General features: G+C 44.5%; 1 long non-coding RNA gene across 1 annotated transcript; it reads right to left on the bottom strand.

The window, feature by feature from the left end:
* Nucleotides 1-875: 875 nt before the first annotated feature.
* On the bottom strand, nt 876-13,193 carry LOC146809276 (uncharacterized). The gene is made up of 3 exons (XR_014965538.1): nt 12,596-13,193; nt 4,340-4,418; nt 876-3,744 (listed from the first exon to the last, which is right to left on the bottom strand). It is a non-coding gene; the product is annotated as an uncharacterized LOC146809276 (long non-coding RNA).
* Nucleotides 13,194-27,197: the final 14,004 nt, after the last annotated feature.

Here is a 27,197-nt window from a genome sequence, read left to right on the forward strand (position 1 = left end):
AAAAGAGACTGATTGCTAGTAATTACCAGTGAGCTCTATGACTGCTATTGGTGTCCTTGTCCAATGGGTGGCCCAGACAGTATAAAATCTTGATTGAGACCAATGGTTACCAAGATAAAGGTTCATACAATAATAGGATCTCTAGGGACATATGGTGGGTTCAGGTCCACTATTCTACCTCTGTAATCATCAAAAGAAAGAGTCTTGATTGGGCACTTAAGTGAAAGCCTAGACTCAAGTGTACTGGACTGTGCCCTCTACCTGACACCAGTGACAGAATACTGGGTAACCAAGGACACCACAGGAAGCACCTACTGCTTCTTCCAAGGGTGTGCACCTTGTTGTTTGGATTGTGTTTTTTTATGTGTAGATAGTTTAGGATTATTAGGTGTCACCGTTTTTAATGCATATACTTGAACTATTTTTAGAGGTGATACATTTTATCAATCGTTCTAATTTTTTACTAAATTAAATGAAACCTAAGTCAACAGAAAAAACATTTTTGAAAGGAAAAACTGAGTCTTGTGAACTGTTAGAAATGGGGTCTCTAGTTGGCAGTGGTATGCACCCTGTCCAATTAGGGACCCTTCCTTCTAGTCAGGATAAGGGCGTAACACACCCAAGATAAACCCTGCTCACCCTCTTCGTAGCTTGGCACAAAAAGTCAGGCTTATCTCAGAGGCAATGTACATAAAAACACACAGTAACACAGTGAAAACACAACAAATGGACACCACACCAGTTTAGAGATATAACCAATCTTTATCTGAACCAAACAAGACCAAAACGACAAAAATCCAACATACAAAAGGAGATATATCACTTTTTAAAAGTTTAAGCAATTCAATCCACAGAACTCAATGGATGCATTGGTTTTTGCACAAAGTACCTTTCATGTTTCGAAATCCCAGACAAAAATCAGCCACAAAGGAGGGAAGTGTCGGAAAACACATCGATGCATTGATCAGTTCTGCTGCATGCAGGAGAAGTGTTTTGTCGATTCCTTACTGCAAGGAGAAGTGATGCGTTAAAATCTAAAAGTGCCTCCCTCCTGCGGGGCGAGGCGCTGGAAACTTGGTGCACAGGTATGATGCATGAAAAATCCAGATGCGCTGCTGTTAATGCGGTGGAACAGGTGCTGTTTCAATTCTTTCAGCTGCAAGCAGGTGATGCGTCGATTCCTTTAACTGCACAGCAGGACCTGCATCAGAGTCGCAGCAGGGGTCTCGGACGTCGGAGACACAGTGCTCTGGTCAGGCTGTGGCTGTTCTTCCAGTAGCGAACAGGCACTGCATTGATTCTTTGGCTGCACTGCGAGATGCATTGACATTTCAACTGCACGGCAAGATTGCACAGGAAAAAATGCACTGAAGGTGATGCATGGATTTTCAGGTTTTGAAGAAGCAAAACCACTTCCAAATGCACAGAACTGAAGTTGGCACCTCTTGGTAGGTAAGAACTCCCAGCAGAGGAGTTCTGGGGAGCTGCAGATGAAGTATATGATGGCCCTGAGACTTCCAACAGGAGGCAAGCGCACTCAAGCCCTTGGAGAACCTTGATAATCAGGATAAGATACTACAGTCCAGTTATTTCTCTGCCCAAGAAAGAAGCAGCAAGCAGCAGGCCAGCACAACACAGCAACAGCAGAGTGGCAGTTCTCCTCATACAGCATCTCCAGCTCTTCTTCTTGGCAAAATCTCCTCTTGATCCAGAAGTGTTCCAAACATGTGGGTTACAGGTCAAATACTTATACCCCATTTTGCCTTGGAATTAGGTATAGGTCAAAGGATAGTCTTTGTAGTGCACAGATCCTGCCTTTCCCCTTTCATGGCTCCAGACACACTTAATGGGGGTGGAGACAGCATTGTGAGAGTACAGGCACTGCCCTATTCATGTGTCTGTAACAACTCCTCCCACCACTCAAGCTCAGGAAGGCCCATCAGCCTGGTGATGGGCAATCAGGATATGTAGGGCACACCTCAGCTCACTTTGTGTAACTGTCTAGAGTGAATGTGCGAACAGCCCAACTGTCAGTCTAAACCAGATGTGGATTTCACAGGCAGTCAGAGGCACAGGATGTTAAAGCAAAAAACATGCACACTTTCTAAAAGTGTCATTTTCAAACACACAATTTAAAAACTACCTTCACAGGAAGAGGTGTTTTCAGGGAACCCAAACTCTAAATCTGCATCTCTTCCCAATTGAAAGTTACATATGTAAGATGTTACAAAGCAGCTCCAGTGATAACCTATGGGAGAGATAGTCCTTGCAATATTGAAAAACAAATGTAGTAGTATTTCACTATCAGGACATGTAAAACCCACCAGGACATGTCCTACCTTTCACACACACTGCACCCGGCCCATGGGGATACCTTGGGACCAATTTAGGGATGCCATATATGTAATAAAAAGGAAGGTTTGGGCCTGGCAAGTGGATGCATTTGCCAGGTCGGTCGGGCAGATAAAAACTACCCTGCATACACTACAGTGGTAGGCTTGAGACATGTTTTCATGTTGGTAGCACAATCAGTGCTGTAGGTCCACTAGCAGCATTTGATTTACAGGTCCTAGGCACACACACAGTGCACTTTACTAGGGGCTTACCGGTAAATCAAATTTGCCAATCATGGATAAACAAACATAATAACAATCTAGACAGGTAGTAATTGTACTTCAGCACCGAACAGAAGTGGTAAAGTTTCCAGAGTTAAACAAAACAGCAAAAACGAAGTCCAGCATACACTCATAAATACAGGGGGTAAAAGCAAAAAGTCAGGGGAAATTAGGCAAAGGATGCCGGGTCGAAGAGAGACCTTAGGTAATCAGATATCTACTGCCTAGCATAAGGGAGATGCAACAATGTTTGTGGTTGTAGCCTGAACTTCTGGTAAAGCACTTGCTGGACACAGCAGTCATTACGTGTTATCTATTGTGTTTGTGTGAATTATGAGTTTCTAAGCCCCTCACACTCCTGTAGAAAGCCTTGACTCACAATCTCTGACTGCCCTTGGACATCAAAAAAGGACCCATAACAGGCTATGAGACAACAGTTTTTTCAAAATACATTCAAAATACTTTCAAAATACATTTTAGAAAGTAGCTTATATTTGGTGGGATAGAGGAAGGTACGTTGTTGGGGAGGTGCTTTGATGAAATGGTTTTCCTGGGCCAGGGAGCAATATCATGGTATTTGATGAAATACGCAAGGCCTGTTTTGATCCCATTTGTTTTGCATGCTCTCCAGGCAGTCCATGCTTCCAGATGATTTGTTGGTTCAATGGAGACTTCGGTGTCAACTTGAGTTGAAAAGGATAGTGAAAATAGCTGATCCTTGAGGGAAAAGTGGGAAACAAAGTACCTTTCCAGAAATCACTAAAGGCTTCAGGGAAACTTCTCATGCAGTTTATTAAACCAGGAGAACAAACCCAGCCCTCCTCCTCACTGCTACTCCAACCTCATTTTCACTAGTTCAAAACACAACATTCCTGTAGAGAGATAGCTGGATGACATCATGGAATGTATGATGTCAGCCTAAGGTGGAATGTTTGGGGTTGAATTAGAGAGACTGTTGTGCTGGAAGCTCAGCTGGGTTGTCGCTGGATAATAAATCCTTTTGAAGATCAAACTACACTTTGTGTAATCTTTACATTGGCGACGAGGATGGGACAGAGAGCGACAAGTCCACCCCTGGAGAAAGTGAACCTGCGTGTCAAAACGTAAGGCAAGTGTTCGCGATTTTAATCTAAAAAAAAAAAAAAGAAAGACTGAAGGAAAGACAACGCTGCGCGTGATTTAAATGGGCACTTTAAATGGGAAAGAATAAACATATCGTAATCATCCCCGTAGGACGGGACTTAATGCATCAATTTCATTCCTCATTGACACACCGGCGCGAGCTATCGGCGCGCGTGTCCTCAACCAATTATTAATAATTGTGGTTGATTGCTATTAAGCGTATTTTTATAGCTAACAGCTTGTTTGGGGGCAATTCGTGATCAGCGAGTTTGTCTGCTGAGTTCGACTTAAATTAAATAAATAACGGCATAACGAAATTCAAAGCACGCGACTTTAGCGCGTTTGGGAGTTTCATCAGCGGATACGAGTGTCACACAAAAAGATGAAATGACTATTATTGTGTGCAAAGCGTAAATAAAGAGTTAACTGCCAACTCGTATGCTGTGCGCGCAGAAGATTTCTTTACACGTCTTAGCGCAATCGCACTGCTGCACGAGACGCGCGCTGAAGGTTTATGAACACGCGACCATAGCGCGATCGTGTTGCTTGCATTTAGCTGTGTCCCTCGGACTTTTAAGTAATGTTATTTTAAAACAACTTACTTGTGGATTTTTCAAGTCGTCCTTCATGTGAGAAGGGGGGACGTTGCCGGGATCGACTCTTGAGGAGGAGGACGTGTTTCTAAAAATAAAGAAAGGACAATTTTTTCCCTGCAGTGAGGAAGCTATATAAAAACAAACAAAGGACATACAAACAGAGACATTATAAGAAGCCATCACACTGTTAATGGATCCTAAGTGAACACTTGAAAACAGAGACTATAAACATTGGGATGTATATTAGATTTTATTTCACTTCATTATTTTAGATTGTTATTCTAGTTTCTTATATTAATTTATTATTTTAAGTTATTATTTTAACCATATTGTAACTCAAAATGGGTGATCAGAGTATGGTGTCACCTCCACCCTTTTTAGCTTCTCCAGGAGATCCATCTGTTCCGTGGAAACAGTGGAAGAAATTAGACGTCAAGCTATTCTCTTGCATCACTTAGGTATAGAAGGAAGGAGGATCTATGAGGATTTACCTGAAGTGTCACTGGGAATGGGAGATGGGCAACCGAACAATGTGTTTGAAATGTCTATACAAATGTTAGATATACAATTCACTCCTAAGACAAACTGAGTATTAGAACGACATAAGTTCTTTTCTAGAGTACAAAAAGCTGAGGAGAATATTGCATCTCCATGTGGCTACACTAAGGGGATTGGCATTATCATGCCATTTTGAGCAGTTGACTGATTCCTTGATTAGGGATCAAATTGTACGTTGTACTAATGACAAGAGGATAAAAGAAAAGTTATTAACAAAAGATCCTAATTTAGAAGAAACTATAACAATTGCTAAAGGGATGGAACATACGGCTATATGGTTGAAGGAAATAGACAACACCAGTTCAGAGAAGAAAGGTAGTGTTGTAGCTGAAGCAGATGTTCCTCAAACAGAAAAGAAGAGTGTTGAGAAAAGTACAGATACCAAAACAATAACTGATAATAGAAAAAAAGATAGAATTTGGAGCAAGGCAGAAAAATACAAATTGGAGAGAAATAAAATGTTTCAGGTGTGGCGCTCCGGGGCATCTAGCATCTAGTACAACGTGTGCAGCTAGATCCACCCTATGCAGGAGGTGTGGAATGAGAGGGCATTTTGCAAAGATGTGCAAAACCAAAATGGAAAATTGTGATACAAAGAAAATTCAACTAATAGACGAAGAGGTTGATGACATTTGTGTAAATGTTCAGGAAATAACTCTAACGGTGAATGGTGAGCAGGAAAGTTTCAGTGAGAATGGGGTGACTGTAGTAAAACCGTGGGGTGTGAAATTGGAAAGTACGAATAAATTAGAGAAGCCGCATAGTAATATTTTATTTGATGGATTTCCTATAAGAGTGTTGGTAGATTCAGGAAGCTTATTCACTCTTATTTCTAAAGAGACCTTCTGCAAACTTAATGACTCTTCGTTAATGAAGTCTGATTTTAAGGCTGTTGGGTATGCGGGAAGGAAGATAGAGATTTTGGGCTTCAAATGGACAACAATAAGTTTTAAAGACAGGAAAGTTTTTGGAAGAATGTATGTAACTGACTATGGCTCGGATCTCCTCGGTTGGCGACATCAATATGATTTAGGGATAATCATCAATCCTTCTGCCAAAGAGCCAATACAATTAGCTGAAGAAAACAAAATAGAGGAAGTTTCTCCAGAAAATTGTGAAGGTTTGATGAAAAAAATTTCTAAGGTGTTTTCAAATGAATTGGGTTTGTTGAAAGGATTTTCCCATAAAAATATTTTGAAACATAATGTTAAGCCGGTGGTACATAAAGTAAGGAATGTACCTAACTTGATGAAACAAGCCTTGAAGGAAAAGCTAGATAGGTTGTTAGAGCAACAAATTATCGAGCCAATAGAAGCCTCAGAGTGGTTGGCTCCTATCGTCGTGGCACCCAAGGGTGATGGGAAGATTCGCTTATGTATTGACTTGCCAGACTTAAATAAGTGTATTTGGATAGACAGACAACCATTACCGAATATTTCTGAGATGCTAACCATGGAAGGTAAGGGAGTCATGTTCAGTGTACTGGACATGTCCTCTGCCTATCATCAAGTGAATTTACATGAGGAGTCACGACATTTAACATCTTTCGTTACTCCGTTGGGGGCATTTCGTTATAAAAGGATGCCCTTTGGTTTAGCATCAGCATCTGCTGTCTTTCAAAGAGTGATGAAAAATATTTTTGGAGACTTAGAACATGTATTGTGCTTTCAAGATGATGTGCTGATTGTGGGGAAGAGTGACCGTGGTCATGATGAGTTGTTTGAAGAAGTGATGTTTAGATTAGAAAAATATGGATTGACTGTAAAGAAGGAAAAATGTCAGATAAGGAAAGAAGAAGTTACTTACCTAGGACACACCATAAATGCTAGGGGAATTAGTCCTAAGAAAAGCATTATAACAGCTGTGGAAAATGCTCGTAGGCCGGAATCTAAGGATGAATTGAAATCATTCCTTGGGTTAGCAGAATACTGCTCTAAATATGTAAAAAAACTTCACAGAGATTGTTGAACCTTTAAGGAAGTTGATGACAAAGGGTGTGGAATATGTTTGGACAGGTGAATGTGAGAATTATTTTTCCAATATAAGGAGATCTATTGAGTGTGCCCCAACATTGGGTCATTTTGATGTGACAAAAAGGACATACATAACTACTGATGCAAGTGGAGTTGGAATTGGAGCTGTACTTACTCAGGTTCATGAGGGGGAAGAAAGTGTCATTGGATTTGCATCAAGGAGGTTACAAGGTGCTGAGGTTTCCTATTCTGTAATTGAAAGGGAGGCTCTGGCTTGTTGTTGGGGAATGAACCATTTCAGATTTTATGTGTGGGGAATTCCTTTTAAATTAAGGACGGATCATAAGCTATTGACCTACATCTTCAAAGGTGGTCGAGGTCTTGAAGGGAATGTCACACCTCGTATTACAAGGTGGTTATTAGGTGTGTTGGAGTACAATTTTGAAATTGAGTTTGTTAAAGGAAGCAACAATGTTGTTGCTGATTATTTGTCAAGGATGCCTGAGGAAGGTGTTGTGTCAGAAATACAGGGTAGTGAGGTATTATCTATTGAAGGGGAGCTGTGCATTGCTGCCAGTAAATGGGCATCTGCTAAAGAGAGTGATGATGTCATGAAGGAAGTTGAGGAAAAGGTTGTGCATGGGTGGGACAATAGAGATACTCAGAGAGCGGATATACAAAAGTATTTCAAAGTCAAGGATGAGTTAAGCATTGTATGTGGAAAACTCAGGAGGAGGAGGAGTCAGAGTCAGATTGTTCCTCCCATCGCCATTCGACCTAGAATTCTTAATATCATTCATGAAGGTCACTTGGGACGAAGCGCCATGAAAAGAAGAGTCAGGGAGGTGTTTTGGTGGCCGGGTGTTGATCATGATGTTGAGGAAAAAGTGAAGAATTGTATGGCGTGTGCTAATAGTGACAAGTCTAAAATAATCAGACAACCTCCATTGGAAATGACGAGTTTTCCTAGTAAGCCTTGGGAAAAATTGGCGATTGATTTTTTGGGACCTGTGGTAAAGTTAGGAACTATGAACAGATTCATTATTGTACTAGTGGATTATCATTTCAAATGGTTTGAGGTCAAAATTGTGCCAGAGGTGAACACGTCTATAGTTATAGATTTTTGGGAAGAGACTTTTATGGATGAGGGATTGCCAAAGACAATTGTATCTGATAATGGGGTACAATTTGTATCTAAAGAAATGGTGTCCTATTTGAATGGGTTGGGAATTGCTCATGAAAGAGTGGCTTTGTTCCGTCCACAGGCAAATGGTCTTGTGGAGAGGGTGAATCGGTTGATAATGGAAAATATACAATTGTCATTGGCAAATCAGTTATCATGGAAAAAGGAGTTAAGAAGATTGATGTGGTCGCACAGGGTCACACCACATTCTTCAACTGGGATTGCACCGTTTGTTTCTATCAAAGGGAGGATTCCAAACTCTAAGGAATGTCCTGTGTGGTTGAAGCATGATGTGGAAATTGTGGTGGATAGAGAAAAAATTAAGGTAAATGTAATGAAGAAAGGTAGTAAAAATGTTTTTTACTACAACAAAAGAATGGGTGTGAAGAGATCTTTGTTAATGCCGGGAGATTGGATTGTGGTACGAAAGAAAGGTTTAGTCCATAAAGGGGAAAGTAAATACTCTAGTCCTTGAAGGGTTAAGGAAGTCAAACGTAATGTAGTGATTTTAGAAAATGGAACTACTAGAAGTGTGGGTGACGTATGTAAAGTTAGGAATTAATCTGTTGAATTTATGTTTCAAAAGTTCAACCAGACTTGGTTATGTTAGTCCATATAGAAACTATTGTAAAGATCAGCATTTTGTTTATTGTAAAGGTGGAGATGTGTAGAGAGATTGCTGGATGACATCATGGAATGTATGATGTCAGCCTAAGGTGGAATGTTTGGGGTTGAATTAGAGAGACTGTTGAGCTGGAAGCTCAGCTGGGTTGTCGCTGGATAATAAATCCTTTTGAAGATCAAACTACACTTCGTGTAATCTTTACAATTCCCCTTTGGAACAGCTACTGTACAACTCAGTCAAAGAGGAAGATGACATCAAAAATACCAGTTACCACACCAGGTAATGCAAGCTAAATTTTACAGGCAGGAAGGCAGTTTATACAGATAGCCAAAATGGATAATAAAAAGGAGACTCATTTAATGAGATGACCAACAACTGGTTGGAAACCCAGTCCACTAGACTGAGGAGAATAAGAACAAAAACCCATACCAAAATGTGTGAGCACAGAGGGCAGGGCATTTTCATTGGGGGCCATCAAAATGTATATTATTTTAGGGAGGAGGTCAAGGGTTCTAGATTAGATAGTTAGTAGCAGACCAGTTGCTGATGTCTGGCCTGTTATTTCATCATCAATCTTTATGGCGTCATAACAGTCTTTCTTTTCTTCCAATTATTTGCATTGGTATTTAAAGGGTTATCAACTTAGGTAGAGTCATAGGGTTTTATTGAGCGCACATGTCCCCCGGAGGGGTCTCAAAGCGCTGTAGCAAATGCTGACGAGGTTGAAGATAGACGGCTGATAGAAGGAAGAAGGGAGGTCAGAATAGACAGGTTTTATTCCTTTTTGCGGAACTGTTTATGATCATGAATTATGCGAAGCTGCAATGGGAGTTCGTTACAAAAGCAGGGGGCTAGATAACAGAATGATCTGCCGCTGTGCCTAAGTGGAGTGAGAAGGTATTAGTTCCAGACCTAAGATTCCTGTGAGGAAGATACCAGTTGAGATTCTTGGCCAAGTAGCTTGGCCCATTTCCATACAATGTCTTGTGTACCAGATAACTCATCTTGAAATGGATCCGTTTCCTAATTGAGAGACAATGGAGAGCATTCAAACTGGGCTCAGATGGGGAGCGAGGTGGAAGGTATAGTACTAGTCTGGCGGCAGTGTTCTGCAAGACTTGGAGTCTGGTGATAAGCTCTTCGTTGATTGAGGCCATCAGAGCATTTCCATAGTCAAGACGACTGATGATTAAACCAGGGACGAGCGGTTTTCTTGACTGTACTGGAATCCATTGAAAGATCTTTCGTAGGCTCCACATTAAGCCATAGCAGGTACTTATTGTTTGGTTTACACAGTCTTTCCTGGATAGCATGTCTTATCTAGTTTTACTCCAAAGTTACGTACCATGGGTTTAGGAGGTGGACAGGGGCCAAGAATTCGGGGCCACCAGTCGTTGGACCAGAGTTCATGGGCCATTCCAAATAGGATGATGTCAGTCTTATTGGCATAAAGTTGAAGATGGTTGGCTTGCATCAGGAGTTGATGTGAGCCATACAGTTTTTAAATCTGATTTTGGTATTCGTTAGGATTGACCAAGAGTGAATAACAGCTGGGTGTCATCGGCGTACGACAATACGTCGAACCCATAAGATCTGATCACCTTGAACAGGGGTGCTACGTAGAGGTTGAAAAGCATGGGACTAAGTATTGATCCTTAGGGTACTTCCTTGACTACCAACAGACTACGTGAGACAAGGAGGCCTAACTGTACAATGGTAGTTCGGTCTTTTAGGTAGCTTCTAAGCCAACCTAGGGCCGTTCCTCTGACGCCCATCTCCCACATTCTTTTTTCTAATATACCGTGCAAAATGGTGTCGAAGGCAGCAAACAAGTCTAATAGGACAAGCATAGCTGACTGCCAGATGTCCTGGGCAAGTCTTATGCTGTCGACTACCTCCACCAGAGAGGTTTCTGTGCTGTAGCCAGCCCTAAAACCTGACTGAGAAGGGTCCTACAGTTTGTGGCTTTCTAAATAGGTTGTTAGCTTTTTGTTCACAAGAGACTAAAGTCTCTTTCCAAGATGAAGGAATAGAAAAATAGGCCGATAGTTACTAGGCTCTTTGGGATCAGCCAATGTTTTTTTCAGAATTGGCCTGACCCTGGCTGCTTTCCATTTGATAGGGACTGTTGCTTGAGTACAGGACATATTAAAAATGAAGGTAAGGCTTTTCAGAAGCACTCCGGCCAGCGTTGGTAGAATGTGGGGCGAGACAGGGTCGACTGGTGAACCTGATTAATTTTTTCTTCAGTAAGTTCAACAAACTCTTCTAAAAGTTTTGTGGCAGGTGACTAGGTGCCTTCAGGCTCGGAATAGTGCTGTACTACATTATGATTGAGGAAGGTGTTATGAATACTATCAATCTTTTCCTCAAAGAAGGTGGACAGTGTCTCTCACCAGTCTTGTGAGGATGGACTCTCAGATTTGCGGGAAGAGGGGTTAGTGAATTCTTTTAAAATGTTGTGAAGTTCCTTGTGTGAATTTGTGGCCTTGTCAATTCTACTTATAATATAGTTTTTTTTGGTTGATATGATATTTTCTAGGTAGCATCTGTGAATATGTTTATAAGCCTATCTATCCTCAATGCTTTTTGCTGCTCTCCATTTACGTTCAGCTTTCCTGCTAGCTAGCTTATCAGATTTGAGGGCTTCAGTGAACCAATGTGATGCTTTAAACAGGCAGTAACTGCGCCTCTTACTGCCAGCCTTGCTTTTCGTGAGCAGGGACTATAAGCACAAAGTGCGTGTTTACGCACCGCTTGCAGAGTTTCAAAATACATAAATAAAAGTCATTGTCATTTACAATGCCAATAGCTCAAACTCACGCAAATGCGAGACCTATTGCATTGCAAATGCTAGTTTTATGTGTTGGGATACATTGTTTCCCATGGAGAAAGCACTTCCACAGTGTTTCGTTACAATCAGTATATATATAGGTGCTATCAGTGTTCAAATGGACAGGCTGAGCGGTATACTTAATCTAATTTTAGGCGACAAGGTCATTGGCAACAAGTGTTATTTTCTCCAATGTATCTGGCACTTTCATTATTATGAATGTTATGGAGTCAGGTAAGGGTTGTAATATAGCCCGCACCCCCAATTTTGTGGTACTTCTGTCGAGGAGTCAACTTCCGGGCACTTTATTGATTTAGGGCTCAGACAGAATGCAGGTCAGTGACAAAGATAAGGTTGGTGAACCGAAGCTAAAGCAATCATTGGCAAAGCCTATTGGTCTGCTTTGGTAAAGCCTATGATTAAGACTGTATGAGCAACAGATTCTAGGTGGGTATGGGAGCAACAGGACATTTATTTGTTTAGGAGAGTGTGAAGAGGGCACATCTAAAATGACTGAGTGAACAAAAATAGCGCCTTTAAAGCAACATTACTACCCACTCTCAGCAAAATATAAACCTGTCCGGGCGGTAAGGCAGAACCAAAAACGCTCCATGCACTCAAATCACAAAAACGGATACAAATAATTCACTTTAAGGCCCAATAATACAGGCGCAGTTTCATTTTTAGCCATCTCGCCATTTCGTATTACCGCCAAACACTGAGCAAGATGTTCATGAAGGCGTATCTAGTTATTTGGCCTCCGCCATCTTTACGAGGACGAACTTTTGTAACCGAAGGTTATCACCCAACATCTCACAGGAGGAGATCAATGACATAACAGGTAGGCCCACCGTTAATATACTACTTGCAACGGAGCGCTGCATGAAAAATTACAAAATTTAGCAAGAAGCACCACAGACAATGCTCAAAAGATTCCCTGTTTCTCTATTTATGTCTGGTTCAGTACTTTTGAAAGTACCAAAGGCCACCAGTCACTTTATTACAAAAATTACCATCCAACAATTACACTGCAAGATATACCGTACACGGAAATAACCGCAGTCCACACTTATACCATGATAATACTAACCTGATGTATGTTCCCACAACCTTGTATTGCTAGCCATCAGGATCTTCATTGGGTTTCCCTGGGTTTGTGATTAGCGTCCCTTTACGAAGCGAGCCATTGTCCCCAGGAGCCTCCAACCGGTGAATACTGTTTGAGGGGGGGCTTGCTCAGAGCCACGCAGGCTCCATCCTGTGCCTCGTGCCCTATTGTTGTTGTGGAATCGGCGTGGAGGCGTACTGTGAGGCAGCGTTGGCTGACCTGGATAGAGCGGGATCCTAGTGTGAGCTTAATAAAAGTTGAACAAATGTTAGGCCCGCAGACGCTATTTTTAAAGCATCCCGCGCTGCAAAAATATATTTTTTGTTTGTTAAATTAACCTGCATTTTAAAAAGAAAACACACAAGCGCCATTGTGAGCCACACATTTTAAAAAGGAAGACGCACAGGTGCCATTACCGTCGTGTCGTGATAAAAAAAATATACACAGTTTAAAATATAGAGTAAACAAAAGAAAGGCGCGGGCGATATGGGTGAACCAGGCGCCACAGTTCTTAAAAAAAAAAAACAATGAAGTAGTCCCTAAGTGAAAAGATACGGCCCTAAAGCGAAACAAAACTGTACTTAGTCGGTGCTGCATGCCATGAAACAGAAGTGACGCCTGGTGAGCACGAACCTATAAGGAACTAGAAAAGCTGAGCAATGCAGGAGAGACCCAATGGCAAGCAGCAGGCGGGATTACTCTCCATATAGGGGTTTACACCAGGTCTTCCAGACAGCGCATGCCCGCTGCCTAGGCTCGACCTAAAAAGAGGGCCGTAAATATCTGGCCTCCAGCAGGGATTAAACAATTTACAGCTTACCTCCATTATCTAGATAAATTCTTATTGCTCTTAGCATCAAGTAGTTTTTCTGCAAATGGCTGAAGAAAATGAAATCAAGAATCTAGCAATCCTGCTTGGTTGTAATCTGAAACCTCAGCAAAATGTAAGGTAATAAAAGGAAAGTGCTTGTGCATTTTACAGCTCTTCTACCTATTTGGGACCAGTCTGCTCTAATACAACTGCAAATACCTAGTTAAATAGTATCACCACTTTCATAAATTACAGGAATATCTTAATTTAATAACGCACCGTGCAGACCCTTCCTCCCCCATGCTGCCAGCATATAACCGATTTTGTAATGCTTTTTAACCACCTACTACTATTGAACATTACTATTATTTTATTACATTGAAATTTATTTTACGCAACGAATACATGAACACATCAACAGCAGTCTCTGTTATGCTTATCAATGTTTTTTCATCCCCACCTTTCACGTGCCATCCACAAAATCATAGTATTCACTTAAATTCTACGAAACAGATTGTATTCTTGTTCCAATTCACTTAAACTCTCATAATAATTCACAGTTTTCTTATATTAGGTTATAAATTATATGACATATAACTCTTTCCTAAACTACTCATGAACAATGCGTCATTTTTTTCACACCATCAGCACTTGTATTCCACCTTGTAGACTGTAAGCTGTGCCTTGTTTTCTTGCTCTGTAACGTATGCTTCGAAAGTGTCATCTTCAAGGGAATCCGTTTTCTAGTTTATGACTTAATCTAGATACAGTCTTTGTGAAAATTAGTATTGTTTTGTCTCAGCAAAGTGATGGATGCTCAGGCAGCAGAACATGCAGAGCTAGAAAATAACACAGGGGCATATTCACAAGGATCTATCGCCGAGTTAATGGCACTTTATCGCAGCCAAAGTTGCGATAAACTTATTGCCCCAATCACAAGCTGGTGTTAACAGCCCACAGCACCAGTTTACCTGCGATAGAGTGCCACAGATGACCGCCGCAACCATAGCTAATGAGATGCAGAGTAGGCGTTCCCGTGCCAAAAGCTGCGACCAGCCAGAACTGCGATAAGAACACAAAACAGGCGATAAGGCGTGTTAGCAGCAGGAAAATAACACCTGCTCTGACCTGGTGCAAAGTTGGTCCGCAGCCTGCACCACAAAAGAGAGCACAGCCCAGAGCCACACCTGAAGAAAATCATATGAACCCAGGCAACTGAACATGCAGCCTGGAGGGCCGAAAGGGCAACAACACCCGCCGCCACCACCCCCTGGGCCCTCCCTCCCCGGCACCTCCCCAGCCAAAGACATGCCACATCAGCTACACCTAAACATGTACAAAATAATCTGCATGATGTCGCACAATCACAACTGGTGACATGCATGTGTCATCACAAAAATGAGCATCACACATTCCCTTTCGAAGCAACAAATGAAACTTTATTAAAATGAACACTGAAAAGAAATGAAGACACATGACGGCTCCCCTCGGGACAATCCATAGGTCACAGCCTGCAAGACAAAAATCATGATGAGAAGGTGTGTCCTGCACACATCAAAGGACAGAGAGAGAGCGAAGGGGAGAGCTAGGAAGAGAGGGGTAGAGAGAGATAAGAAGAGGGGGGAGAGAGAGCGAAGAAGAGAGGGGGAGAGCGAGAGAGAGAAGAAGAGAGGGGGAGAGAGAGAGAAGAAGAGAGGGGGAGAGAAAGAGAAGAAGAGGGGGAGAGAGAGATAAGAAGAGAGGGAGAGAGAGAGAGAAGAAGGGAGGGGGAGAGAGAGCGAGAAGAAGAGAGGGGGAGAGAGAGCAAGAGAAGTGTGGGAGAGAGAGAGAGAGAGAGCCGCCCCTGTGCACCCAGGCCACACTACTCACCAGCTGCCACCAGTGTGTCTCCAACCACTTGCCAGTATGTATAGCAGCCCACCAGGTCACACATCTGAGACAGACCGTCATCTGAAACAGAGTCCAGATACATTATTGGCACAGTACACACAATTGCACGAGACAACATCGCCTGCCTACCCATTCACACCCAGGCAGAGGCACCCCAGCCCCTCCCGCCGCCCATCGGAGCATGCCCACCCATGCCCACCCAGGCCTCACTGCTCACCTTCCGCCACCGGCGTGCAGACAGGAGGTCCCACCACATGCCATTGCAAGCCACAAGCCCGGGGTCCGCGGACATGGCCCCCTCCACATCATGCAGCCCCGCTCCGCAGGCCACCAGGTTTCACGTTTGGTGCTGGGTCTTGATTACTCCATGGCAGAGGACACACCAGTGCACCTGGGCTCATCGTAGGCTGCACACCCGCTCAGCCCAATAGGTGCCACTAACTCTGGGATCCCGGAAGCGACGCCACGTGGCGGTAGGCCCGCGCTGCCCACTGTCTCTGGCCTACACTGTGGTCCAGCAGGGCACACAAAACATGAGCTGTCCGGACCGGATGGACGGGGCATCATCGCAGGCTGCACACACGCTCAGCAGCTTAAGGTGCCCCTACCTCAGTGCACCCAAAATCACTGTCCCGTGGCGGGGTGTCTGTGCTGGCTGCAATGCTCCAGGTGCCACTAACCCTGTGCAACCCCAGTCAGCGCCACGTGGTGGTAGGCCCGTTATGGCTGCAAGGCCTCAGGTGCCACTAACCCTGTGCGCAACAACTCATGGGTCCTTTATGATTGAGAACCGTGGAGCGTCCGTCATCCAGTCCCCACCGGCAGAGGGGAATGTGACGTCGTCGGCCCCTTATGTTGGCGGAGTCACATGGCCCGTGACGCCTGTGCCGGATGGGTGTGGTTTGCGTACAAACTTGCCCTCAGGGAGTGGCTGTGGTATGCTGACAACTAGACCAGTGACCTGCACACCACCAGCGAGTACGCCTGCGAAGGTTAGCAATGAGGGCCCCCCCTCGGAGCATAAGCGGAGTGGGCTGGCCTGCCGTATGCCGGACCATCGCAGGGCATGCAACAATGACTCGTGGGCTCTGGGCATGGTTCAGTCCATGTCTGGACATGGAAGTGACTGATGCGTGTGTCCCTGTTGTAGTGTCCATGGCACCCGATACACAATATGCAATGTAGCACCCTCTGACTGGCATCCCACAGGATGAGCATCATTGACGCAAGGGAAATCACTGTCCCTACATTCATCCACACATTCATACATGAATGATGAAAGACATGACACAGCAGTGCGTAACTGGATGTTTATTGCACATCCAGTGCAGTTCTGCAGCTGGGGAGGCACAGGACAATGCAGAGCACACTACACAATATGGGCCCATGGAGAGCCAGCCAGAGTCCATCCAGGGATGACAAGTACTGCGGAAGAGGAAGGGTACAGTCCGCAGTCTGGTCGCCGTTTCATTGGTCATCAAACAGGATAAGGCAGTCCATGTCGCTGTCCAAGGTGAGTGCATCGGAGTGTATCGGGGGTCAGTGGAAGGTCATGGGGACATGTGTGGCACCAAGCAGAAACAGGCTAGGTGGCGGAAATGAATGCTAGTGCCTCCTGATCACAAACCCATCCACGTCCTTCTCCCCGGATGTGTGCTCTGCCCCACCTGTGGGTGTTGCACTGTGTGCCACTGACACATCAGGTGCCGAAGTGGATATGTCAGCAGCACTGTAAGGCAGTGGCACTCCAGGGGGCGGAGATGAGGATAGTGTGGGGCCTGCAGCATTCATCATCGCCACGCCTTGTGGCAGCAATGCCATGATGAGGATCTGCAGGGCATGGTTGATCCCAGCTACATTTTGTTGGTGTGCAGTGGTGGCTGCCATCCTTTACGCCTCCATCTGCACCATGTCCTCCATGAGCCTCCACATGTGTGCCAGCTCACGGCTGGTATCTCTGGAGCCCCTCTGAGCAGACAGGTGTTCTTCTCTCCGCATCATGACTCCAGCGATGCCAGTCAGGGCTCGTTGGAGACCATGGAGCGGGCCTAGACACTCATGGATGGCGTGCAGTTTGGTAGCCATGAGGTCGAACCCCACCCGCACCTGCTCAGCCGTCACCCTCTGGCCCTCCGGCACACGGCTTTGGAAGGCCATGTGTTGTTCCTGGGGGTCTTGGGAGACTGCCGGGCTGTGGGTGCCTCCTGCTGGGTGGTTTGGGTGCTGGGTGGGGTCTCCTCGATGCAGCTGGGCAGCCCTGTCCTGGAGGTGAGTCGCAGATGATGTCAATTATGTCTAGTAGGACTTATGCGTCGATGCTGGGGTTGTCCTCCTTGTCATCAGTGAACAGTGGCTGGGACTGCTCTGCAGGGGGTGTTGAGATGGTGTATTGCAATGTGTCCACATGTATGTAGCCGCATGGTACATGTTGACTTTCAGACAGCATAGCATTGTACTTTGTGACAGTCTATAGATCTGAGAGATGACCCAGAGTCATTGAGGGTGTGCACTGTGCTCTGCTTGATTGTGCATGTGTGCCATTGTTGCCATCTCCACCTGTCCCCCACGTACCTGGTGGTCACTCACCCTTTTGCGGTTGTGTTGTGTCCTGTCGAGCAGTGTCCGGTCACCCGACTCCAGCCACCTCTCCTCCATGTCAACCAGCACGAGCTGTGGCGCTGGGCCCCCACCTCCAGTCTGCATTGCTGCCTTCTGGTTGGGTGCGAGTTTCTCCTTGGTCTTTCGCTTGATGTCATTGCATTGCCTCTTGACCTCGTCCATTGTCCTCTTATTCTCTCCGATTACATTCACCTTGTCCACGATGTCCCGCCATATTCCATTTTTGGTGCCCAATGACACGTTGGAGGTGAAGAACAGTTGTTGATGGTGTTCCATCACCTCCGTGACTATGATCCTGTTCGCCTGCGGACGGAACTTGGTCTTCCTCTTCTTCTTGTCCTTGTCCTTCCCTGTCCCCGGGTTCCCGGGCTGGTCATCCAAGGTGCTTGTGGGGTTGCGCTCGTCCTCTGCACCTGCTCCGGCTGCCTCCATGGTGGTTGGGTGTTGGTCAGTTTGTGTTTGGGTGTTTTTTCTACTTTTACGGTGATTTTTCCCACCTGCCAGGTGTGTGTTACAGGCCTAGCGCTGCTTATCGCTGATTTCATCGCTCTTTGGCCCATCACAGGTTTTTTCGCGTTGGGGTTTGTATTTTTATCTCCGTCGAGGTGGTTGTATCGCGGGCATTGGCTGCGGTTTCGGCAAACTATCGCATGGGGCCGCCTTGTTGTGAATTCCACGTTGACACGGGGTTAATTTCCCACGATAGACTGCGATGTGTAAAGTTGCGTTAACATTTTTTTTTGGTGAAGTTTAGCACACGTTCTTGTGAATATACCCCACAGCGTATAATTATGGTAATTGAATAGTATGGAAAATCCTCAAGGTGAAACTGCTTCAACACTGTTGTTTCATGTAGAAAAAAATCCATGTTCAGATACCATTTTTATTCTCTTTGCTTTTTAGGTTAATTTGTTGTGTTTATTTCACTAGAGAATATATGTAGGGCTGTCTGCAATATTTGAAATGTGTTTTTAGCATTTGCAGATCCTCTAACGGCACTTCTTTTTATTGAACTTTGGTATTCTGGACGTTGAAAAAAACAATGTACTTAAATAAAAATATAAAAGCAACCAAACTGCAAGAGTGTTATTGTGACAGTGGCTGATGAGGCCATCATGAAATAAAAATGTAAAATAAATTAAAGAGCGCGGGTGTTACCCGTTTGATTAGTAAGACCCTCTGTGTGAGAGGCCAGTAATTCCCACTGGAGCTGGAAACCATGTGATTAGTAAGGGCAAGAGAGAGGCCACTTTTTGTTGATGGGGCTGGGAACCGTGTGATTAATAAGGGCCGCATTGTCCGAGGCCAGTAGTTCCCGCTGGAGCTGGGAACCGTACGATTAGTAAGGCCCTCATTGTGAGAGCCCAGTTTTTGTCGATGGGGCTGGTAACCCCGCGACTAGAAAGGCATTCATTAGGAGAGGACCGCAATTCTTGTGCAGGCTGATAACCCTCCTAGGAATAAAGGAGTTCATAAAGCAGTTGCAGCTAGTGCCAGGGCAAAGGAAAGGAAACAAAATATAAAACTATTTTTTTTTTTACTTTCTCAAATCCTGCAGCATTGCTGCTATTCTGGCTCCACTGCAGGCACAGGCTCCCAGACGTCCCCACAGCCAATTTTGACACACCTCTCGCAGCATGAGAGCCGCATCAGTATTGGCCTGAGCACCCTCGATTTGCGCTGCCGGGGAGACTGGAAGTCTGTGCCTGCTATTGCCAACCTGGCAACGCAGCTCAGATTGGAGACAGCTTCAGTACACATCGCGGTTTGGCTGGCCTGAGACAGCTGCCTAAACTGTCATACCCACTGATAACAGTGCCCACCATTCCCCCTCATCTCCTGTCATCCCCTAGCCCTGCCCCCAAGACTCCACATAGGAGAAAAATAAAACGATAATAAGCATGTTTTGTTATCGTTTAATTTTTCATGTTTTGCAGCTGCTGCTGCCGTGGGGTGACACTCCTCTGCCATAGTGGAGGAGCCCCCGCTGTTGATAAAGTCACACCAGTCTGATTAAGGGGGATATTAACAACGAATCGCGTTAAACATCGCAAATCCCGCTTAGCGCGATTTGGAATATCGCCGCCTATCGCTGGTTTACATCGCCGTGTTAGCGGCATATTTACAATGCCTTGCTCACAGGCGATGTACAAACCTGCGATAGACGGCGATATTCATCATTAGCGTGTGAAATCAAGCGATGATTTCACACGCTAATGAAAAGCTTGATAATAGGGGAGTGTGGACGTAACCAAAGAATCCACCTCCCATTCAAAACATGCCTAAGTCAAGTTTTGACCAGGTGTAAGGATCCGGCATAAACCGCGGTTAGAGCGGCTTTCATCATCACTTCGCATTTCCGGGGCCACGTTGTAAATAACGTGATGTCCTGTTCGGGACCTTTTGTCATGGTGTTACGGGAAGGTACGCCTACTGTGCATCTCATTAGCGATGTATATCGCTAAGATGCATGGCGTTACTAAAACAGCAGCTAACATGCGCTAATGCCTGTTAGCGCCGCCTTGTTAATAGGGCGATGAAATTATCTCCGCTTTAGCGGCAAAAAGGGGCATATCAACAACAACCGGCGATAATTATCGCTGAGCGCACTTAGCGCCAGGATAATTATCGCTGGCTAGCGCCGATTTTTATCGCTGAGATAGCATGCTATTAGCAACGCTTATCTCATCAGCGATAAAAATCCTGGCGCTAACTGGCTAATGTGAGATTATCGCTGGAAACCCAGCGATAATCTCACGTTAGCTTGTTGATAGGTACAGACAAACTTAGCCATGATATCCTCCTTCCATAGGATATCATGGCTTAGTCAGAAAAATACCAGACGTAAAAAAGCAGCGTTAACCGCGGTTAGCGCTGCTTTTTTTGTCTCTAACAGGGTTAGCGATATTCTTGATAATAGGAGAAATGTCGCTTAGCGACATTTCTCCTATTCTTTTACTCTGGAACGCCCCCTTTGCATCTCATTAGAGATGCAAGGGGAAGCGTAGAGTAAAAGGGTGCTAACATGCAAATTTGCATGTTAGCACCCTGTTGTTGATAGGGTGCTAGTTTTATCTCTGCTTTTTTGGCTTTTAAAGCAAAAAAAGCAGAGATAAAGCCCTTGTTGATATGCCCCAAAGTGCGGCTAAAGCTGCGATAATGCCCTTGTAAATATTAACCCTGGGCGTAGTTCGCGAAGTAGCACTTCGCGAAGCTACGCAAAGTGAAGTTCGCACTACGCGAGCTACGCGTAGCACTTCGCGAACTGCGTAGTACCTTGTTCGCACTGTGCCAGATGTCGTTTTCAATGATTGCACAGTGCGGACAAGCAACCGGCACTGTGCAATCATTGAAAATGGCATCTTGCACAGTGCGAGCTGTAGTTTTCTGCTGCTCGAGTAGATTTTTACTCGAGCGGCAGCTTTCTCAACGCGAACTGGTAGTTTCTCATCGCGAGCGGTCGCGAGCATACGCGACCACTCGCAATGAGAAACCTGACCTCCTCGCGTTGGGAATCTCGCCGGGAGGTTTATTTTCCATGCTCGCGATCGCCAACTTGATGTTGCTGATCGCGAACAAGGAAAAAGTCTCGCCGGGATGTAATTTTGCTTGCTCGCGGTCGCCAACTTGACGTTGAGGACCGCGAACAAGCAAAAAATGACCGCAGCACTACGCAACACTACGCTACGCGTGTTCGCACTGTGCTACGTGCAGTTCGCGTAGTGCGAAGTAGCGCGAACTTCGCAAACTACGCGAGCGTAGCGTAGTGCTTTGCCCAGGCTTAGTATATATGCCCCCAAGTTTGCCTCTGAGGATTTGCTCTTGAAAGCAGCCAAAACCTCTCAGTGAATATGTTGGCTGAATGAGGAATTACAGGAGTGAGCCAACCCGAATACTGATTCCCCCTGAGGGGAGTCTCAGGGTTCTACTCGTAATTCCACATTCACGGAGTTAATAGGATCCCGGTATCCTTGATTCATCACATCCCACGATGGTGGACTTCAAATAGATCGTACGTGTGACAATTTCATGTGTTCTACTTGCAGTTCACATTGTGAATTACAATTACAAGCGAATTACAAAAACCTGTACAGCAAGCATGAAGGACAGATTCACGAAGCTAAATATTGACGATTCGCCCTTGGCGTCACTGACACGTCCGTGCCTGATAAGATTGTATTGGCTCTTTCTATGCTGAACCTGTTGAGAACCTGTCTTCACGGACTACTCGGCCGCCAAGGGTTTGTTTAAGAGCTGATCCCGAGCGAGGGGGCCCTGCACCCATTTTACATGGCATCCGAATGTCTAAAAAAAATATGTTTTAGATATCCCTTAAAAGCTTTTCTAATTATGGGCATGTATGTACAAGCAGGTTCGGTATGGGGAAGAAAAAATAAAAGTGGCCCTGCCCCATTCGTAAATCAGATGACTAAAAAAAGTTTCTCAGATTTGTAATTCGGGCGGTTTAAAAACAAGACAAGCTGCTGTAGGTGTTTTGCATGGTATGGGAGCGTCCGTTGAGGTGTTCTAGCTGCAGGCAATGTTTGTGGTACTATCAGAGAAGGTTAAACTGAAAAGCAGCCCACGAGACCATTAAACAGGCCCATCCAGACAAAGACAGACAACACACTGGCCTGTCAGGCCTGCCCTTCTGGCACAGCCAGATTGTCCGATAGGCCAGTCCGATCCTGGACACGAAAGTGGAAAATGAGAGGCTCGTAACACACGAGCAAAGGGCGTGTCCGCAGTACCTGCATTTGCCCAGTCAGTATACAATACAAGTCTCCCAGCTTGGACACACGGAGAAGAATTTAGCCCCAGGCTAGGGTGACCAGACGTCCCGGATTTCCACGGACAGTCCCGCTTTTTAGATGTCCCCCTCACTTTTTCTTAATTTGAGGTAAAAGTTCCGGTTTTTGGGACAAACGTCAGGTCATTCATTCTGCAAATGCATTCTAGCATTCACAGGTGCAGCTGAAGTCTAAAATGTTAAGTAATGTATTTGTTTACAGCTGCCTGCTTCCAGCAGAGACAAAGTGGGGCGGAAGGCAGGGGTAGGTCAGGGTGGAGGGATCCTGCCACAGATATATACACACACACACACACACACACGCTTACAAGTGTGTGTGTGTGCGTGTGTGTGCATAAACAGGACAGGCCAGATATAGAAGACTAAGGGGCATATCAACAACAACCAGTGATAATTATCGCTAAGCGCACTTAGCGCTAGGATAATTATCGCCGGCTAGCGTTGATTTTTATCGCTGAGATAGCGTGCTATTAGCAACGCTTATCTCAATAGCGATAAAAATCCTCACGCTAAGTGGCTAACGTGAGATTATCGCTGGAAACCCAGCGATAATCTCATGTTAGCTTGTTGATAGGGAGAGACAAACTTAGCCATGATATCCTCCTTCCATAGGATATCATGGCTAAGTCAGAAAAATACCAGACGTAAAAAAGCAGCGTTAACCGCGGTTAGCGCTGCTTTTTTTGTCTCTAACAGGGTTAGCGATATTCTTGATAATAGGAGAAATGTCGCTTAGCGACACTCCTATTATTTTAGTCTGGAACGCCCCCTTTGCATCTCATTAGAGATGCAAGGGAAAGCGTAGAGTAAAAGGGTGCTAACATGCAAATTTGCATCTTAGCACCCTGTTGTTGATAGGATGCTAGTTTTATCTCTGCGTTTTTGGCTTTTAAAGCCAAAAAAGCAGAGATAAAGCCCTTGTTGATATGCCCCTAAAGGCTTTAGTACTACTTTTATGTCTAGCCTGTCCCGGTTTCTGCTTCTCAAAATCTGGTCATCCTACCCCAGGCAAGTGAAGGCCTAGCGTCTGTTCTTAGTAACAAAGGGCTGATTCTATCCGACAATGGGGAAACTCCGCACTGCATGCCAGGCCGATCATTTTCACAGCCTGACTGTCAGTCATTGCACGTTGCTGTGGAGACGTCCTTAAGCCACCAATAGAAAGTGACTGCCCCCCCCCCCTTAAACTCCTCCAAGTAATTAATGTGGAAAAAGAAACGAAAAGCTATACGTTACATGATGCATGGACCCTGTGCACATACAAAGAAAAGGACAGAAAGAGCTGGGAGACGGAAACCGAGATGTGCATTTATGCCAGAGATTCATTACGGGATCCTGAAATGCTTGACTTTGGTAATTCACCGGGTGGGGCCTCCCTGGGCACAATACACCATTGTGTCTGGGCATATCACTGCTGTCATGCAATGAACATAGTGATTTTTACAAGAAAGAAAAGAACACAGTAGTTGTCAGCACCATTGTGGCTCTTAGGGCCCTATTCTCAAACAGCAGTTTGTCGTACGTTTCGTAGTGCAACATTACTACTCACACACTACAAAACGGTACTCACAAACCTACGTGCGGAGACCTCTGCCTTGACTAACTTTCCTATACGGTGCTCTCCAGCCCAGGTGTGGAGCTCTCTGAACATGTAGGTGTAAGTGTTAGTAGTAAATGTGGATGGCGCCTGGGGAGTGGCTGAAAAATGGGGAATACTTACCATTAAATGAGAGGGGATTAGGAAGGGTCATGCTCATACAAACACGCACCAACAAAAGAGTAAGCCTATTGCTATCCATAAACTGCATTACGAAAGTTACTACAGCCAATAGGGGAGAGGAGTTGGCCTAAAGGCTAGGGTGGTCGACCAAGAATCTGGGGACGAGTCTCGGCAACGTCGCTGAACATCCTGTGATTCTGGGAAAATCACTTAATCTCCCCGTGCCTAACAAAAAAACCAAGCATTTGCAATGCAATCGGTCTCGCTTTTGGGACCGTGTGTGTTTAGCCAGAGCTATTGGCTCTGCCAATGTGTTTGTTATGTTATTAAAAAAACTTAATCTGAAAGCTATAGTGGTCACCATGGCAACAATCCTATGTGTGTGAGAATAGGTGGACTACTACATTGGTGGTAAAGGGCATCTGGAGGCACCATGTATTTACAAGTGCATCTATATAGTTGTAGTTATAAGCAATAAGGCACATGTCTGCAGTTCAAGTGGGGGTTGTGGGTCGCACACCTGTTTTTCTTTTGATTTGTTTTAAAGATTTCAATTTTTGATCCTGGTTTGCGTGCTTGTCGGTTGAAATGCCTAACCCAGCCGGCATCTGTATTTGTGACACATGAAAGGGAAGGGGCACCATTTTACCCCAAACCGACCGCACAGCTGAATTGCGCCACTTTGGCGAACAGTTCACGATTTTCGTCCATTATTAATCCAGTTGAGCTACGTAAACCATTCACTATGAATTTATACTTTCATTCCACATTTTCTTTAATCCACACGCGGGATGTTATGCTATTTTCAGGATTTCTAATGTAAAAGCTGTGCCCAACCGGACCTCTTGCTCAAACACGACAAATGCAAGGATTCATCCGAAGCAGCGTTTATTTAAAAGACCAATGCATTTCGGGCCCCAAGTGCCCTTCATCAGGGTGCGCTAAAAATAACAATAAAGCAAACAATCATTAACATCACAGCAATGTTTAACATCTGACTTTGTCACCATTAAACAGTGTACAAGCTGGCATTTATTACGTCTCACTCACATTTCTGTGGTTTAAATATTTACCCCTGTTCTTATGATGAACTGATCTTCAATCCTACTGTGTATACCAACAATCCCTGCAGTTCTGTGCAAAAGGCATTCATCTTTCTTCTAGATGTTTATCTGCATTGAATAATCCACTTTACTCGTTTCTTACTGGAAATGTTTTAATCTATCCAACGCGTGCGTTGTTCAAACCGTAATTCCCTTCATGCCCCCTATTCTCACCTCACTGAACCTTACGGTCCTCATACTAATCACCCAGCCTCTCACTCCTTTACTCGCCTACTCACACTCATATCTCCAAATATATTCTAATGCCGTCTTGCTCCATTCTCTCATAGTTATTACTCACTGGTGCTCCCTTTCAAAAAATGAACTTGCCTATGACTAGCCACATTTATACTCACGCGTGCACACTAATGAACATCTTTTATGCGCTGAATTATCAATTGTACTGCACGCAATATTCTAATCTCAAACCATCAACCCAGAAGAAAGATGAATGCCTTTTGCACAGAACTGCAGGGATTGTTGGTATACACAGTAGAATTGAAGATCAGTTCATCATAAGAACAGGGGTAAAAATTTAAACCACAGAAATGTGAGTGAGACGTAATAAATGCCAGCTTGTACATTGTTTTATGGTGACAAAGTCAGATGTTAAACATTGCTGTGATGTTAATGATTATTTGTTTCATTGTTATTTTTAGCGCACCCTGATGAAGGGCACTTGGGGCCCGAATGCATTGGTCTTTTAAATAAACGCTGCTTCGGATGAATCCTTGCATTTGTCGTGTTTGAGCAAGAGGTCCGGATGGGCACAGCTTTTACATTAGAAATCCTGAAAATAGCATAACATCCCGCGTGTGGATTAAAGAAAATGTGGAATGAAAGTATAAATTCATAGTGAATGGTTTACGTAGCTCAACTGGATTAATAATGGACAAAAATCGTGAACTGTTCGCCAAAGTGGCGCAATTCAGCTGTGCGGTCGGTTTGGGGTAAAATGGTGCCCCTTCCCTTTCATGTGCCACAAATACAGATGCCGGTTAGGCATTTCAACTGACAAGCACGCAAACCAGGACCAAAAGTTGAAATCTTTAAAACAAATCAAAAGAAAAACAGGTGTGCGCCCCACAACCCCCACTTGAACATTTATGATTAAACCCAAAATGGGGCAGCACCCACCAAATAAAAAAAAAGGAACGGAGAAAATAGATACTGTTATGATCATCCACACGAACGGAGGAACAACGGAGTTCGTTCGAGCAAAAAGCGGAGCTTTTGTGTGCGACAAAGGACTGATAATTGATGTTCATTAGTAAACAAACAGCATGTTACAATGTAACTCAATACACAACTGAAGGGATAACGATTAATTTAAATAATAATAACCAAGTTTTTGTGTTTTGGGTACATGGTATTAAGGGTAATGTAGTCTGATTTAATGTGTAGACAACATTGTTAATGACTTCATGGCGGGAAAAAGGTAATTAATTCTTAATTAGTAGGCGCGGTCTCGAGAGGCCTGTGTTGAAATAAAGGCAGGGCTAAAGGCTGTGAAAAATATGCATTGAAACCAAGATGGCAGAGGACTAGCGTGAGCGTCTGAAGCAGGTACGCGAATTGATTGGACTGATGCCTGGGTTGATGGTTTGAGATTAGAATATTGCGTGCAGTAC

Source organism: Triturus cristatus, chromosome 7, assembly GCF_964204655.1.
Source record: "Triturus cristatus chromosome 7, aTriCri1.1, whole genome shotgun sequence".
In the NCBI taxonomy this organism is placed as follows: Eukaryota; Metazoa; Chordata; class Amphibia; order Caudata; family Salamandridae; genus Triturus; species Triturus cristatus.